Source organism: Pseudophryne corroboree, chromosome 1 (genome assembly GCF_028390025.1).
Source record: "Pseudophryne corroboree isolate aPseCor3 chromosome 1, aPseCor3.hap2, whole genome shotgun sequence".
Classification (NCBI taxonomy): domain Eukaryota; kingdom Metazoa; phylum Chordata; class Amphibia; order Anura; family Myobatrachidae; genus Pseudophryne; species Pseudophryne corroboree.
Window position 1 is genome coordinate 499,489,824 of NC_086444.1, and position 6,985 is coordinate 499,496,808.

Here is a 6,985-nt window from a genome sequence, read left to right on the forward strand (position 1 = left end):
GCATGCGATCAGGTCGGAGTGACCCCCCTAGTCCCTATCGCACAGTGAGAATCAGGGTTAGCCCGAATCTCACCGTGTGCATGCACCTTGACTCTACAGTGTGGGCTGGGTGCCAGGGAGAGCTGCAGTATCAGGAAAGTTATTCCCAGAGGCGGATTGGCATGCCGGGACGCCGGACCGGATTCTGTTTGGCCGTTCGGTCATCCCCTCATGGCTGCCCGCCAGCCGCGATCACGGCAGCGTTCACTGAAAGCTTCTGCGCATGCACAGAAGCTCAGTGAAGTACTTTGAAAATTGCCGCCGTGTGAGCTTCTGCGCATGCGCAGCAACCCCTCCTCCCCATAATGCATAGTATTCTGAGCCGTCGGTCACTACTGACGGCTCCGCCTACCTTCCAGGCGCATCATGTGTTCAGCCTTCTCTCCAGCCCGGGCTGTCACAGCAAGCACACTGCACAATGGACTCGTGGCTGCTGCAGCTAGCATGCAAAGCAGGAGCTAGCAACCAGCAAATTCTGACTGTGTCACACACCAGTTGTGTGACAGTCAGTAAGTACTGTACAATTAACTGGTGCAATATGTATAATAACTAACGTGCAATATGTATAATGTGCTCTACCTGGTGCAATGTGTATAATGTGCTCTGCCTGGTGCAATGTGTATAATGTGCTCTGCCTGGTGCAATGTGTATAACGTGCTCTGCCTGGTGCAATGTGTATAACATGCTCTGCCTGGTGCAATGTGTATAACTTGCTTTACCTGGTGCAATGTGTATAATATGCTTTACCTGCTGCAATGTGTATAACGTGCCCTGCCTGGTGCAATATGTATATAATGTGCTTTACCTGGTGCAATGTGTACAAAGTGCTCTTCCTGGTGCAATGTGTATAATGTGCAATGTGTACAGTATAATGTGCTTTACCTGGTGCAATCTGTAATAATGTGCTCTGCCTGGCGCAAAGTGTACAATGTGCTCTTCCTGGTGCAAAGTGTATAATGTACTTTACCTGGTGCAATGTGTAATAATGTGCTCTGCCTGGCGCAAAGTGTATAACGTGCTCTGCCTGGCGCAAAGTGTATAACGTGCTCTGCCTGGCGCAAAGTGTATAACGTGCTCTGCCTGACACAACGTGTATAACGTGCTCTACCTAGTGCAATGTGTATAATATGCTTTACCTGTGTATAATGTGTATAATGTGATCTGCCTGGCGCAAATTGTATAATGGACTCTGCTTGGCGCAAAGTGTATAACGTGCTCTTCCTGGTGCAATGTGTACAGTATAATGTGCTTTACCTGGTGCAATGTGTATAACGTGCTCTGCCTGGCGCAAAGTGTGTACTGTGCTCTACCTGGCGCAAAGTGTAGAACGTGCTCTATCTGGCGCAATATGTATAACATGCTCTACCTGGCGCAGTGTGTATAGGAGGTTCTACCTGGTGCAATGTGTATAAGCAGCACTACTGTGTGGTGTATTGTGAACTGGCACTATTATGTGGCCACGCCCTTCCCCATGAAGCCACACCCCTAAAATCTTGCAGCGCGCCTGCTGCGCGCACTTTACATACATGCCTGTATTCAGGCCTTCTGAGCAGTGATCCTGCCCACTTGACAGACTCCACCCCCGTCAACAGACCCCACCCCTATTAGGGCTGGTTTTAGATTCCAATCCGCCCCTGCCTGCACCCCCATATTCTGTGGCCCTTCTGCATCGGGGCGCATCACCCTACCCCCTGGGGCAGCCATGAAGCTGACCGACAACGTGCTACACAGTTTCCGGGTTGCAAAGATTTTCCGCAAGAACTCCGATAAGATCAACTGCTTTGACTTTAGTCCTGGCGGGGAGACAGTCATTTCCAGCTGCGACGACGACTCCATCGTGCTGTACGACTGCCAGGAGGGCATGCCCAAGAGGACGCTGTACAGCAAGAAGTACTGTGTGGATCTCATCCGATACACACATGCAGCAAATACCGTGGTTTATAGCTCCAACAAAATTGATGATACCAGCTCTCTTCATGATAATAAATATAGCCGTTATTTCCCGGCCACAATAAAAGGGACGTTGTGTTATCTATGTCTTCGGTGGACGATGCATTTATTTCTGGATCCTTGGATAAAACTATCCGCCTGTGGGACCTCCGGTCTCCCAACTGTCAGGGTATGATGCTCTTACAGGGGAAGCTAGTGTGCTCATTTGATCCAAAGGGTCTTATTTTTGCTGCAGGAGTTAATTCCAAGATGGTGAATCTGTATGATCTTCGCTCTTTTGATAAGGGTCCGTTTGCCACCTTTAAGATGAACTGTGGGGGTTATTCCGAATTGATCGCTAGCTAAAAATGTTCGCAGCGCAGCGATTAAGTGGAAAAATGGCACTTCTGCGCATGCGGCGCAATGTGCACGCGCAAAGTGCTTTCACAACAGCCGATGTAGTTTCATACAAGGTCGAGCGAAGCTTTTCAGTCGCAATGGCCGCTGCAGAGTGATTGACAGGAAAGGGGCGTTTCTGGGTGTCAACTCACCGATTTCAGGGAGTGTTCGGAAAAACGCGTGTTTGTGATGTCAAATCTGGAACTGAATGGTCTGAAGTGATCGCAAGCGCTGAGTAGGTCTGGAGCTACTCTGAAACTGCACAATTTTTTTTGCTGCCGCTCTGCAATGCATTTGTTCGTACTTCTGCTAAGCTAAGATACACTCCCAATGGGCGGCGGCTTAGCATTTGCATGGCTGCTAAAAACTGCTAGCGAGTGAACAACTCGGAATGACACCCTATGACTGCACCTGCGAATGGACGTCACTCAAATTTAGCAACAATGGAAAATGAATTCTTCTCTCTTCCTGATGCTGGTTGATGCGTTTAAAGGGCCGTGCTACACACCTTTGGGGGTTATAACAGCAGTAAAACGGTCACACTAGAAGCTTCTTTCACCCTGGATTCTCAGTTCATTATGATCGGGTCGAAAGATGGCAAGATCCATGTATGGAATGGAGAGAGCAGCATGAAAGTGTCCGTACTGGATGTCAAGCACACCGGATCCATCACCTGCTTACAGTTCATTCCCAAGTTCATGACCTTTGCATTGCATTGGGGAAGCAGTAGGGAGATGAACAATGAGGAGGAGGCACTTAACTAGCAGATGTGTATAATGGGCTCTACCAGGCGTAATGTATATATGGGCTCTATCTGGCGTAATGTGTAATATGCGTAATGGGCTCTACCAGGCATAATGTGTAATGGGCTCTACGAGGCGTAATGTGTATAATGGGCTCTACCAGGTGTAATGTGTAACATGTGTAATGGGCTCTACCAGGCGTTATGTGTAACATGTGTAATGGGCTCTACCAGGCGTAAAGTGTAACATGTGTAATGGGCTCTACCAGGCGTAATGTGTATAATGGGCTCTACCAGGCATAATGTGTATAATGGGCTCTACCAGGTGTAATGTGTATAATGAGCTCCACTTAGCATAATGTGTATAATGGGCTCTACCTGGCATAATGTGTATAAGGGGCTCTACCAGGTGTAATGTGTACAAGGGGCCACTCCCAGCTGCTCCATAGAGCTCCATACAGGTGCAAGAGACCTGTCTAAAGTGGCCTGGAGCTAGGGGCGCCAAACTGAGATTTTATCTTGCCCCCCCCCCAACCAAAAAACGTTCTGACGACCCTGGATGCAGGGGAAGTAGCAGAGGATTTCTTTTTTAAATTAAAATAAGATTCCTCCTCATCCTTTGTCACTTTGTCAGGAATGTGCAGGACGTCTCTAATAGCTTCTATCAGGGCCTGTATTTCTTGTGACAGAGCTGCATCCCCACCTCCCAAGTCCACCTCACTCTCCTCTGCGTCTGATACATCATCATCAGTGTCAGCCTGCAGGATTTGGCCAGTGTACACTTTTGTGGACAAATGGTAGGGGTCTGAGATGCTGCTATGGGCACTGAATCTCTATTCATCAAGTCATCCACAGACTGTCTTAAGTATTGTGTCTCCTTCTCATTTTGGGACAATTTATTTGAAATATTTGAGATCATCCCTTTTAATGAATCCAACCATACTGGTTCGGACCCACAAGCCTGAGAATGTGTACTATCCTGAGTACACTGTGGTGATCCCCCTGGGGAAGAAAAACACTCTGCCGTGCACGAGATACACTCCTTTGACATTGTAAAATGTGAAAGAACACACTCACACAGGAGTAAGGTTAAAAGCACAGTTAACCCACACAGAGCCCTCTAGGGAGACACAGAGTATGATGGAGCCAGCCACACCGCGCCCTTATAGCTAATGCCAAGCTTAGCTGGGTCGCAAACTAAGTACCCTTAATAGGGGCTTAGTATTCTAATATTGCTCCCCCCCCTTACTATGACCCCCTGGTACCGCTGAGGTAATCTGGAGTCCTTGTGTAGGAGATGTGCTTCCCTGCCAGTCTGTCTGTATAAGCTACAGTGGGAAAATGGTGCTGGTGAGCTGCTGGATCTGCTCATAGTGAAGGCCCCGCCTCCTCAATGGTGCGCGGTCTTCCCGTTTTTTTTATACTGACTGAGGTGATTTTGGTGCTTAACAGTGGGTCAAAGCCCCTGTAAGCGCAGTGCCAGTGTGGGGAGTTGTTTAAAACCGGCTCAGCTCGCCCCTCATAGTGGTGCAGCAATGCTGATCTGAGCCTGGAGACGCAGCCTGCTAACCAGGACGCCGGCTTAGTACTCACCACTCTTCAAAATTCTGGGTCTATTAGGGACGGCAGCCTGCTGCGGGAATGTACGCTCACCGTGATGGGGCTTGTGAATGACTCCCTCTGGAGCTCAGTGTCCTGTCAGCGGGGAACGGGACCATTAACCCTATAGGAGGTTGGGCCGTTCCCCCCCTAAGTCCCACAAAGCAGGCAGTCTGGTGCCAACCAGCCCTGTCTGAAAATAACAATCAAAAATAAATGCAGAAAACTCTTCAGGAGCTTCCATAAGCGTGACCGGCTCCTCCGGGCACATTTTCTAAACTGAGTCTAGTAGGAGGGGCACAGAGGGAGGAGTCAGTGCACACTATTGATTTCTTAATGTGCCCAAGGCTCCTAGTGGACCCAACTATACCCCATGGTACTAAATGGACCCCAGTATCCTCTAGGACATAAGAGAAAAAACAATGGCCCCGACAGGATAAACACTATTCGTGTTGTCGCCGCTTTGTGTTCTGATAAGGGAATGTAGCTAGTGCGGTGATTAGTGTGATTGTCCCCATTACACTACTGCGGGCCTCTGTATATCAGTGCAGCCGCAGCGGGACATAACGCAGTGAGGGAGAGGAGACTGGACACCCTGGACCCTCCGCAGCACAGCTCACAGCAGCGTGTATTCGGCTGGGGGGAGAGGCTGCTGTCTCTGTCTTTCTGCCTGATGTGCAACTGACTTGGTCCCTCATTATGCCCCTCAAACTGGCCCCGGTCAGTAGAACCCACCCCCTCTTGGTGCCCCTGGGGGTAGATGAAAGGGGAGTGGGAAAAAGGGACGTCTTTGTAGGTGTCCTGCGATTACTTGGATAAGTAATTGGCTGGATAACAGGGAACAGCGAGTTGCGGTAAATGGGATGTACTCTAACTGAGCAACTGTATTCAGTGGAATACCGCAAGGGTCAGTACTCGGGCCTCTACTGTTCAATATATTTATTAATGGCCTAGAAACAGATCTTGAAAGCACAGTGTCAATTTTTGCAGATGATACCGAGCTATGTAGGGTAATTAACTCAGACAAGGATTCTACAGGAGTCCCTACAAAACGACTTATTTAAACTAGTTTGGGCAGCCAAATGGAGAATTAGGTTTAATATATATAAATGTAAAGTTATGCACTTTGGGTTCAGAAATAATCATGCAACCTAAAAATTAAATGGGGAGAAGTTAGGGGAGATGGTTTTAGAAAAAGATTTGGGGGTGCTCACTGATAATAGACTTAACAACAGTACTCAATGTCAAACTGCAGCAACAAAGGCAAATAAGGTACTGGCATGCATAAAACAGGGAATTGAGACAAGGGATGAAAGCATAATCCTGCCATTATATAAATTGATATGACCCCACATCTTGAATGTTGGGGCTAATTCAGGTTGGATCGCAACTCGCGATCCAACCGGAATTATTACGATCACCCTGCGGGCACATGCGCAGCGCCCATCCTGCGCATGCACCTGCACTTTCTGCTGGGGGGGAGAGCGAAGAAAATGCGGTTGCGTGGTGGTGGGGTGGCGGCAACGTTCCATTACCAGGGTGGAGACAGAGCGTTGCAGGGGTGGTGCAGCGCGAAAGTGGGCAGAGGCGGCCAAACGGGGGCGTGTTAGGGCATGATAACGGCAGCTGCGTGACGTCACATGCAGCCACCTTGATCGAGAACGTGGTGGCGGACCTCCAGCCGGCGCAGCTAATCTGCGCCGGCAGGAGCCATCCTCAGTTTCTGCCAACGAGCAGAAATTGCAATACATTCGCAATTTCTGCTTGTTGAACAGGGGGGAGGCACCAGTCAGCATGTGATCCAAAGGATTGCACTTTCTGCTAATTAGCAGAATTTGCAATCTTTACTGAATTAGGCCCATTGTGTACAGAGCCGGCCCTAACCAATATGATGCCCTAGGCAAGATTTTGGCTGGTGCCCCCTAGTACTACCGCTGGTTCCGCCTCTGACTTTGCACCTCTTTCCCAGCACCATCACCCCTCACCCATAGCAGTCCTTATTTTGGTGTTTGTACCTCCTATATTTTAAATAGGAACAGTTCGCACATTTGGCACAGAGCCCAAAAAGGGGTGTGTTTTTGCTGGCAAGGGGCATGGCCACACAATAGTAACCCCAATTCCAATTACGCCACACAGTACTGCAACTTTATTCACATTTTATCATGCGATAGTGTCCATAATTCATATTACATCCCACAGTAGTATCACTTTACCTTATAAACGTTACTCCTCACAGCAGAGCCCCTTATTCACATTACATCACACTGAATTGCTCCT

General features: G+C 48.7%; 1 pseudogene; it reads left to right on the forward strand.

The window, feature by feature from the left end:
• Nucleotides 1-1,741: 1,741 nt before the first annotated feature.
• LOC134991709 (WD repeat-containing protein 82-like) lies at nucleotides 1,742-3,131 on the forward strand (annotated as a pseudogene).
• The last annotated feature ends 3,854 nt before the right edge of the window (nucleotides 3,132-6,985 follow it).